Below are 11568 nucleotides of genomic sequence, written 5' to 3'. Positions count from 1 at the left end.
ATGCTGTAGTGACTGCCAAAGCCCATAGCTCTGTGTCTTACCCTTGTGCCACCAGGAGAGGCCCTAAACTTACTATTTTGAGTTGCATTCCTTAAGCTTAAGTTCTCTGTTACCTGATGGCAGATGTTGATGAATTAATATATTAATGCCTTGTGAGGATCCATTATGCAATTTAACTGGTGCTTCTGAATTTCCTTTTCCATAAAAGAAACTTGTAATATTGACATTACAAGCAAGGAGACAAAATGCGACATTTCTCATCAAACCATATAGCTCTTCACCAAAATCAGCTCCTACTGCTATTACTAATCCTAGTAATTTCAAGGGTTAATCATTTATACTCTAAGTATTCATTTAGCAAATATGTATTCCATACCTACTAAGTGTAGCATCAGAGAGCAAAGATGAAAAAAGAGGACCTGTACCCAGAAAATCAAAGTTTATAGGGGAGAAGACACATAATGATAAAGTGGTCTTGAAACATAATGGCAGAGACCAGCATAGGAGATTACAGGGTCTTCAAAAAGGGACCCACACAGTTGGCAGTGGAAAGTGAGCAGTAAAAAAAATGAAAGATCACTTCTGGGCAACCGCATATCTGAATTGGGCAAATGCCAAGTGGTACCTTTACCCTCCAGTTAGCATAAAAACTATGTAAGAGAAAATGGCAGAAGTAGGAAAGGGGAAGGGAGGGAGTAGCATTAACATGAAAAAATCAAGGTGTGTTGTGTGTAGAACTGTGAGCAATTCCATGTAAAACATACAGTTAAATATGAGAGGGAGTGGACCTCTCTGGTGGCTTAGGGGTTAAGTCTCACTGCTGTCACCCCGATGGCCTGAGTTCGATCCCCTGCCAGGGAGCTGACCCACATGGCACAGCAGACCTCTCCTGTCTTGCCCGCTGCTCCCCTCAGCAGTGTATTTCAGTCAATCTGCCTGTTCTGCTCCCCACTCTGTCTCTGGTGAATTCCCTCACCCCCACATCTCTTGCCTGCACCCCAATTCTTCCAAATACATAAATATTAAAATAAATAAATATGAGAGGGATAAAAGACAAAACTAGAGAGGTAATCATGGGCCACTCAGCACAAACTTTTTGAATTTTTTTTACAAACAACGAGACAAAACAAAACATATCCATCCCATTCATTATACCTCCTCTAGATTTGTTCCCACCACCCACCCTTTTCACTTCAGGTAACCTCATTTCCATTTCCAATATTCACTAGTTAATTTTTATTTTGTTTTGTCTGTTTATTCACTTTGTTTCCTTATAATATAGATATAGGTGAATCATCCAGTATGTCTTTATTTTTCTCACTAATTGTGCTTTTCACAATCCCCTCAAGTTCCTTTTATTCTGCTGCAAATTGCAGAGTCATCTTTATTACAACAGAGTAGTATTCCACTGTGCATGCTTCTACCACATCTTTATCCACTCATCTGTCAGTGGGCACTTAGGTTGCTTTCCTATCTTCTCTACTGTAAATAATGTTGCAAGGAGCATTGTGGTGTGTATATCTCTTTGAGTTGATTTCATATCCTTCAGATAGATACCCAGAAGTGGGATTGCTGGAACATATGCAAGTTCTATTTTTAGATTTTTGAGGAAGGGCTATACTGCTTTCCGAAATGGCTGTACCAGTTTACATTCCTATGAACTGTGTTCAGGGTGCCTCTTTTTCCATATACTCGCCAACATTTATTGTTAGTAGTCTCCTTTTGTTGTAAGTCATTCTCACAGGTGTGATATGATAGCTCATTGTGATTTTAATAAGAAGTGCTGATGAACAATTTTTTTTTTTTTGTATATCTGGTGGCTATCTGTATATTTTCTCTGGAAAAGTGTTCAAAACTGCCATGTTTTAATTGGGTTGTTTGTTTTTTTTGTTGTTAAATTAGATGAGTTCTTTATATACCTTGGATTTTTAGCCACTAATTGGATCTGTGATGAACAAATATCATCTTAGTCTGCTTATATTTTCTTTCACTATGCAAAACATTTTTAATTTGATGTAGTCCCAATTGTCAAACTTCATGAAAGATAATTTTCCTTTATTTTTGCTACATTAAAATATCCCTAATTGAAAAACACATTTTAACATAGAATAATGGCTCTTCAAAATGTATATTAGCAATTCTTCATGTATTCATGGCTATGGCATAATGACTCCCTGTATAAATTACCTTCTTTCCTCACTGTCTTTGAATTTATCCAACATCTTTAGTTTCTCCTTTTCTTTACTCTTATTGATGATAACCTGTAGGAATAAATAGTGTCTTGCAAGTTCAGAATTTGAACATTGAGTTTAAGTTTGATTTTTTTTTCTTCTGTCTTAATCAGGACTATACCTAGATAGAAGCCACATGCCTATGAATTTGCATATATTTTATTTAGGGAGCATAGAAAATATTACCTTAACCCATTTTTCTTTCCTCCAAAGATGCCAATGAATTGAGCACCAGAACTATTATACATGAAAGGAATCAAACACTCAGATTGTTTTTTCAAGATTTACTGGTCTTTTATTTATCTAAGTTGAGTATTGAGTGTGACATCTTTCCTAAGGAATATTTTTTGGAGGCACCCACTATGAAACTAACAGCAATATGATCTTGAGCAAGGCTCAGGTAAGTCTCAAGTTCCAGAGACATTAGGTTCTTCTCTAACAAATTCAGTAAATATGAGTATATATAATGTAGTACCCAATAGTGCAAGAGTCTATTCAGGAGAAACCTATGATGGATTTTTCCCCCAAAATAAAAAATCTTTTGCAAAACAAATATTTTGAAATATTTAATATTTTTAGAGAATATATGTGAACATTTTATATTTAATTCTAATTCACCAAGCAACTTTAAAATGCATTATTAAAATTATATATTTTCTTTAAATGAACTGCATTTTAAAATTTGTTATAATATTAACTTTACTAACAATATATTAGTTTAGCCATGGCACTTAAAGGAATCTACTCATAATATTTTCCTCGTTTGTTAAAAGTCATAGTACCTGTTGGATTAACATTTAGGGGAAAAAATGAAATCCTCCTTTGACTTGTCCTTAGCATATCTTCAAAGATTTGGCTTAACATATGCCATAAAAACATGGCATATTTTTCATACAAATACTAATCAGGAAGAGATTTAGTTATATGACATTTTATATAAACTTTGAAAATGCTGAAAAGTTGAATTTTACTTTTGAGCTAAATTGCTTTTGGGAAAATATTATTTCCATTCTTTGTTTATTCACATAAAGTAATAATTGTAGACCTTTTCCTGGTGCCTCTGATTCATTTTCTCAAAGAAAGGAATTTAAGTTCATCCTTATAAATTTCCTCTGAGACCTAACATATAATTACTGTCAAGATTTTTTGATAGATGGCAGTCTGGAAAGATTAAATGATTCATCTGCTATGACATGACGAAGTCCCTATGCAGAGCTGAGAATGGAATTCAGATCACTGGGGTAACCATTAAGAAATCTTCCTTATCTTTTATTTTAAATTGGATTTTAGTTTTCAAGCAGAATTAGAACATTTGCTCTAAGCCATCTGTTGATTATGGGCTGTTTAGTTGATGCTTGCCTCCAACTCCTAGACTTTTCCCCTATTATGCACACTTTCATTCTCTTTCTTCAGTAATTTAACATACATTAGCCTCCAGTATAATTTTTTAAAGAGATTTATTTATTTTTTTATGCATACAAGAACTGGGGTACAGGTCAGAAGTGTGGAGGGTGAGAGGATTCACCAGAGGCAGAGCAGGGAACAGAACAGGCAGATTGACTGAAGTACACTGCTGAGGGGAGCATCGGGTGAGTCAGGAGAGGTCTGCTGCACCATGTGGGTATCTCCCTGCCTGGGGATTGAACTCATGCTGCATTGGCTGTGAATAGCTTCATAGGTTGCTTCTTAACCCCTTGCACCACCAGGGAGGCCCTCCAGTATAACGTTTTATGAATATATACATGATAGAGGTTTGTTGCTCATTAAGTACTATCTATATATTAAGAAAAGGCTCTGTTAAGACACAGTTTCTTGTCCTTTCTCCATGTACTCTCTACTTCTACCCATCTCACCAAATCCTAATCACACATGTGTTAGTACAATTAGTCCCAAGACTTTAGCTCTTGGGGTTGAGTGATGGTGTCCTGTTCAACAGTAAATCCTCAGTCACTACTTAGAGCTGGACATACACTAAATGCCCAGTGAATATTTGTTGGAAATGTGGAAAAACTCACTAAAAATAATAACAGCATTTTACTAAGTGTTCTATATTGGGAAGAGATAATTGATTTTAATATTGTGTTTGATTTGAATAGCTTGTTTAACATTTTTAATTCTAAACCACGAATACATGCATTTTGTTACCTATTTGTAGTATCTATTTTATTATATTTATATATGTGACTACAGAATATAGAAAATGCAGCCAGATTCCAGTTAGAATATTTCAACTCTTTTTTTTTTTTTTAAATATTTATTTAGGGCCTCCCCGGTGGCGCAGCGGTTGAGCGCTGGGTTGCGAAGCTGCCCGCGGCCTCTGCGGCGCCGGTTCGATCCCCGGCTGCTCCCCGGACACCAGAGGAGGGTCCCACATGGCGCGCAGACCTCTCCTGCCACCCGCTGCTCCCCTCAGCAGTGTACTTCAGTCCTTCTGCCTGCTCTGCTCCCCACTCTGGCTCTGGTGAATTCTCTCACCCTCCCGTGCTCCAGTGCATGTGTAAACAAAATAAACAAATAAATAAAAAAAAAAAAACAAACATGCCTCTATAAAAAAAAAATATATATATATTTATTTATTTATTTATTTATGCAAGCACTGGGTACAGTCAGAAGTGCAGGAGGATGAGCGAATTCACCAGAGCCAAAGCAGGGAACAGAACAGATAGACTGATGAAATACACTGCTGAGGGGAGCAGTGGGCATGGCAGGAGAGGTCTGTTGCACCATGTGGGACCCTTGCTGGTGGCCGGGGATCAAACCAGCGCTAGGCTGTGGGCAGATTCACAGCCCAGTGCTCAATCTCCGCACCACCAGGGGAGGCCCTATTTCAACTCTTTCAATTAACAGTTTAATTATTATAAACATTTATTTGATACGCATTTTAATGGCTGCACAGAATTCAGTGGAGTTTACTGAAACAGTATTATTTGAAATTATTCTTTTCAAATATTGGACATTATAAACAAAGCTATGATGAGTATGTCTGGGAATAAAGAGTGGTTGTCATATGGTTCTACTGAGTCCATTTATTGGCTGCATTCATGAATGTTTGAATGTACAATAATAATTCTAACCTTCCTTGTTTTGGAAGAAAATGAACTAAAATCATATCGGCATTCTTTAATAAACATGTCTACAAAGCTCCTGAAAATATTTAATTAGATTTTCATGGTAAGGTATTTGTTAAATCTCACAGGAATCAGGGAAACTATAAGAGAAATTATATGATTGTAATTTATTTGATAATATGTTCACATTTTATCAAAAAGAAAAGGTTTAGAAAAAGAGACTTTATGTATTTTAGAGATAGGTTTTTAAGTAGTTTAGAGGTTAGTTGTAATGACATAGCAATAGAAGAGTTAAAGTTTTTTGTTAACTTCCCTTTACAACCATGAAGATAATTGATTTTTTTCTCTCTCCTCTGCCAGTCGTGGTAGAAGAATTTTCTCAGTTTCAATAATGCCAACTTCAAATTAGAGTGTAGGAACCTGTCTTGACCAATTTAATGTATTGAATTAATGTCATGCTTCTGTAAGATTTCCTGTTTGCTTTTTCAAAGATATTTTTCAAAGATATTTAAGGAACACCTACAATATCTCAGGCTCTCGGTGCAGCCTGCTCTAGAACCACTCCCTGAAAAATCTAGATAGTATCCAATGCTGTATTTTCATGGAAGAGGGGAGTGTCGTGAGGGGGAGACATAAAATCTTATTTAACAGTAATTTTACATTAAACAGTGATTACTATTACAGTGCATAGTAATCCTATCATACTCATCATACATGTAGCCCTTGTTTTTTTAAAGTGAATGTTCATTCAGGTAGTCATGGAAAAATAGGAGAAATTGTCACCACACATGGAGCAGTATCATATGTAACTAGCATGATTCTTTGAGGACAAGGAGTCTATTCACAGGAGCAGACGTCATTTCTCAACACCAGCTTTTTGTGAGCTGCCAATGCAACATTTAAAACCAAAATAAAACAGAAAACATGAAAAATAAGCTCTTTGGTTCTTTCTGGGATATTTTAAGTGCTTTTTCTTCAAAAGGAATGTTTATAGGCTTTCGTAGTTTTCCAGTAAGTGATCACATTTTAGAAAGGAATTGGACATGTCAAAAGTTGCAGATGAAATGAGATTGACCAGTCTCTCTATAATGATGCACACATTAAAAAAAAAAAAAAAGAAAGAAAAGAGGACTCTGACCTAGAAGATGAAAGCAGAGAGAGCGGTTGATTGAAGTCTAAAACATTTGGATGGGAGTGTGTACAGTAACTTCAGATCCTGTTATTTGATCTCTAATTACCAGAATAAGGGTTACCTTTCACACTTGAAAGGGATTATAAACATATAAAAGTCTTTTCCCAGAAAGGTGATGTTGTTGAAGATAGAGATTCAAGAATAGTTCAGATAAATTAATTGATGGTGGATGCACATCAGGCTGTCAACGAAAATGAGAGGTCTTCAGTGTAACATTTTGAAAGCTCGCTTACTGGAATACTTAAATGATTGATCTGCTCCAGGATGACATTTTTCTCATATTTTTACACTTTTACTGGTATTAGGGACATTTAATGTTTCTTGTCAATTTGTTCCAATAATTGTGTGGCTGCAAATTATTCATAACATTGCCAGAAAGTTATAACCTAGAATTTTTCACCTAAATTTTCAAGCAGTCTTTAAAGAAGCTCAAAGATCATGTATATTATGCTGTAAGGGGCCAACTTTTCAGAGTTAATATAGGGGTGGAAGCCTCTACCCATTAGCTTTTTGGGGAGCAGGACACTCCTTGGCTTAGCCAAAGATCCAGGCAGGTTTCCTTATTGAAGTTTTCAGCCACACTAACGCAACCCTGATTCAAGGTTTCTTCCAATTTTAATCTTTACCCAACATCATTAAATTTGTCCTTTAAGATGCTTATAGACATAGGGTTTATATTTTATGCTCTATCATGTTTTGTATGTCATTTCTACCCCTGGTATTGTTTTAAATTTATGGTGACATTTTCTAATGGAGAACCTGACCATAACCATAACTAACCACAGGAGTTTAACTAACCTCTGTGAGTCTTTTCTTTCATCCACACTGCAGAATCCTCTATAGAGCACACACCCCTAGTAGGTCTAATGCCTGTCTTCTATGAATACTCTTGGAAGGGCATTGAGTGCCTCAGGAGACTGAAGTCTAGATTTAGTTTGTTCTCCCTTCTGTGATTTAACAAGTCTACCCCGATCTCACCTTTCAAGTTACAGCTTTAAATGACATCATCTTCTAAGATCCTTTCTCCTCTAAAATTGTATGACTCCATTATTCTGAGGAAATCTCCAAAAATGCATATTACATTGTGATTGGGATGATGACTCTGGGAGAAGGAAAGAAGTGGGTGGAAAGGAAGATGAATTTAGAATGAAAATGTCTCATTGCAAAGCATAAAGTCAGTGTCTCTTTAAAAGACTTATGCTCATACTGTTGCCCAGGAAGAGAGAATTGGAGAACTTTTTATTGGAGGGATAGGATTTTGGAAATTTTAATATTACAAATATAAAACTTCTGCCTCATCACTTCAGTAAATTCAGGGTAGAACTGCTTTGTTTATTATCATTATATTGTTGATTTTAACTGGCTCAACTAATTGGACATTGATTATGTATTTATTGATTAATTTAACATGTAGGTGATTATGAATCTACTTAATTTTTTTACTCCATAATGACAAAATGATAGATGACATCAACTAATATTGAAGGTGCCACACTGTGTTTATCATGTGACAAAAGTAAATCGATTCTCATGGTACAAAGAAAGAACTGAAACAAGACCTGGGTCAGCCTCCGACTCTCTGAGATAGTATCTGTGTTATCTTTGGAAAGTTAAGTCAACATATGGCCTCAGTTGCTTTGTCTGTTAAATGATGAGAAAAGTATCTATTATATAGTGTTGTTCTAAGTATGCATTAAATGAAAAGAATTTTGCTGAGTGGTTGTCATTTAGCAAGTGTGCTATAAGTAGTGACTAAAAAACAAATCCAGATTGAAGTTTTGTGTTGACTTTTTCTTGCAGTGTGTGGTCTATAACATGGTTTCTTTCTTCAAATAAATTGATGGACATTTAATTCAGTCAGAAGGAACGTTAAATGATGCCACCTACATTTCTGTGACATGGAGGTAGGTTTTGGACTCATATTTAATCTGGAAGTTACATTCTGTGAAAACTTGCAGGAGAAAAATAACCCTCTCCCATCAATTTGGTTGGAAAATAAGATATATTAATAATAATAAATATTCTGTTGAGAATTTGGCATGTGTAACATACTAGACCAAGCTCTTTATATATATTGTCATCAAATTCTCAGAATAATCTTATGTGTTAAGGATGACCATTAAGCCCATTACACTGAACCTTAGGTTAAATTATTGGCAGAATTCACAAAACTAGCAAAGGACTAAGCCAGGACTTTAATGCAGACAATTTGCCTCCGAGTTTATGTACTTAGTATTTTTCTCTGCTGATGCTTCAAAAACTAGACTCTTGGCATCACTGATACCTAAAAGCTTATTTTCCCTCTGCTGTACCTCTATCTATGAAAAATTGGACAAGTGAAATGACTACTCGGAGCTTGAACTTCCTAATCTATAAAGAGTGAATAATCATATCTTTCATATAGGGTCTGTTTGTATGGGCCATGTAACAATTAAGTGAGAATATGGGCAGTATCATATGCTCTTCAAAAGGGACAGAAATAGGGAAATGCAATGAAGGCAAGAACATAAATGGCTGTCATCAAACATTTGTCACAGCACTGGTGTAAACAGCTACTTATCAATATATCCAGTTATATAATGTGTCTGTTTAAATCTTTGTCGTTCCTTAAAAAAAAGTCTGTCTCTGTAATGCTCTATTTAAAAGCTGAACTTCATAAGTAGAGATTATAGATGCTGAAACCACTTAGTAATCATTTAGAAATCTGATATAGGATAAATAAACCACCCATAAAGGCAGGGGCATTTTCAGACATACAAAGGAAAGGTCTCCAGACCTGGAAAATGGGAGGAGAAAAATCTTCTCTGGGCTAAGATAAAGAATTTTTATATTCATGCTTAGCAAGTGTGTCTGACAAACCATCATATAAGATAGAAAAATTCAGATCATAATTCCTATGCGGTATCTATGGTTCTGAAATACAGTGCTACATAAACAAAAAGGCTGTGCTCTCCTATCTTCATTGTGCTGGTTCTGAACTCACTCGTGCATTGTGAATGGTTACAGAGCACTAAGAATCTGGTATGCAGCCTGGGGAACACTTGATGCATGAAATCCCTAAATAATTTAGCTTGAGTAGAAATTCCTACCTGTGTTTCTTCAAGTAGCATCTACATGTGATTATAGAAGGAAAAGAAATCATTTTGAAATTAGAAGTTATAGGAGTTCCTCAAGACTGTCCTTGGCATTATTCAGATGGAGACCATGCACTGTGTTGGTTTTCTGTATCACAACTCAGTGCCAACTGTGAACACTCTGTTATCCACAATGGTCGATCATCTTCATGATTAAAGAGACCCACGATACTGTATCTTGCATTGATTTAAGGATTTTAGAACCTGATGATTTAAAAAACTTGACTACAGCAAGACATATTTTAAAACTTTGATCTCTGTTTTTGTTTCAGAAGCAATGACTAACAACTAGAGTCCATTAAAAGTCACCTGTTAAAATTAGTGGAATATTCAACTTAGATGTTGTGTTATGTATCTCTTGGAAACACCAATAACAGCCTTTTACAAAGATGGCATGGAAAGTAAAGAAGGAAGTCCTTGCCCCTCCTAAGCCAAAGCCAAAGTAGGAGCTTTGAAATCCAAGAAAGCAGTTTTGAAAGCTGTCAATAGCCAAAAGAAAAAAATCTGCAGGTCACCCACCTTCCGGAGTCCCAAGGCACTATGACTCTGAATGCACCCCAAATATTCACAGAAGAGCACCCCAAGAAGAAACAAGATTAATCAATGTCCTATCATCAATCTTTCCTTGACCACAGAGTCTGCCACAAAGAAGATAGGTGACAACTCACTTGTGTACATGGTGGGTGTCAACCAGATACAACAGGTGGGAAGAAACTTGATGACATTGACATGACCAAGGTCAACACCCTGATTAGACCTGATAGAGCAAAGAAGGTGTACATTCAACTGGCTCCTAACTGTGATGCTTTAGATGTTTCCAACAAAAATTGGGAACATCTAAAGTGAGTCTAGCTGGCTAGCTCTAAATATAGTTCTTTTCAACATAAAAAAATACAAATGGTCTTGGGCATTTTCATAAATAACATATCTATTAAAAATTAGTGATTTCTCCCTGGTTACAATGTAAATTAAATCTATGGATAACATGTTTAAAAACATTGTTGACAAGCTTTTGAGATTATAGAGAGAAGTGAATTATAAAGCATTTTCATAAATTATTATTATGTTTCAGAGAAACAGGGTAGAAATTCATCCTAAAGTTCTCCTTAGAAGATAAAGGATTTGTTACATAAAGACTGGGATAGTTGTGGGTTTCTACTTATCGTGACATATATTATAGCCTACTAAATATATGCAGACATAAGTGAGGAAAGAAGTTGTTCATTTTGGGGAGTGAAATTAATAATGAGATTAGGGGTGCTTTTTAAAAGCAAGAGAAAAGGAATTAACATTTATTGGGTTCTTTCCTTAGAGTAAAAATATAAAAGAATCAAGTACACATCTATTATAGGGAACATCTTTCTTTCTTAGCATGCACATCATTAATTAGGGAGATACCAACTTCAAGATAGAAGTTAATTAACTGTGAGATCAATACCTAATGCTGATTTCACTTTTCACATCTCTCTAACAGCACCAAACCAATAAAAGCAGTTATGTTTTTGAGTAAATCTGATCTAACTGAAATCTCAAAGGAAATAGTTTCTGAAGCACTTGTCAAGTAGGAAAAGGTGGTTGAATTAATCAAATTTGGGTGTGCAACCAAGATTGTAGGATAAGCCCAGTTAGTCATTATTTCATTATAGTATTTTTTCATGGATAGACTTTCAATTAAATGAATTCTGCCCATATTATGGTCACAATTCTTCTCCAGGTTTATGTCGATTACATCTTCCTCTCATTAAGCTGAAGGGTTCTCACATTTAAAGTGAGCCCTTTAAGACCCTTGAGATGTTTCTCATTTCCTGGTGGGGGAGACAAAGATTTTGATTCAACTTTAGGTCCACATCAGAAGGGAACTGGCATATCCTCTATGTAATAATATTTAATCTACTTGGCAGAACTTTTAGTTATGGGAGCTTTGTCCAAAAGACGGTGGCATC

The 11568-nt window shown here is 35.6% G+C and overlaps 1 long non-coding RNA gene across 1 annotated transcript in view; it reads left to right on the top strand.

Moving 5' to 3' along the window:
* LOC119234309 (uncharacterized) overlaps nt 1-10533 on the top strand; it is a 37397-nt gene extending 26864 nt beyond the window's left edge. Inside the window, exons 3-4 of the long non-coding RNA XR_005122583.2 lie at nt 8292-8395; nt 9898-10533. This is a non-coding gene — a long non-coding RNA (uncharacterized LOC119234309). The remainder of the gene's footprint in view (nt 1-8291; nt 8396-9897) is intronic.
* Nucleotides 10534-11568: the final 1035 nt, after the last annotated feature.

Source organism: Talpa occidentalis, unplaced genomic scaffold, assembly GCF_014898055.3.
Source record: "Talpa occidentalis isolate TD23 unplaced genomic scaffold, MPIMG_talOcc4v2.1 talOcc4.8, whole genome shotgun sequence".
Lineage (NCBI taxonomy): Eukaryota > Metazoa > Chordata > Mammalia > Eulipotyphla > Talpidae > Talpa > Talpa occidentalis.
Note: the sequence above shows the minus strand (reverse complement) of the source record. Positions and strands in the feature narration are given on the sequence as shown.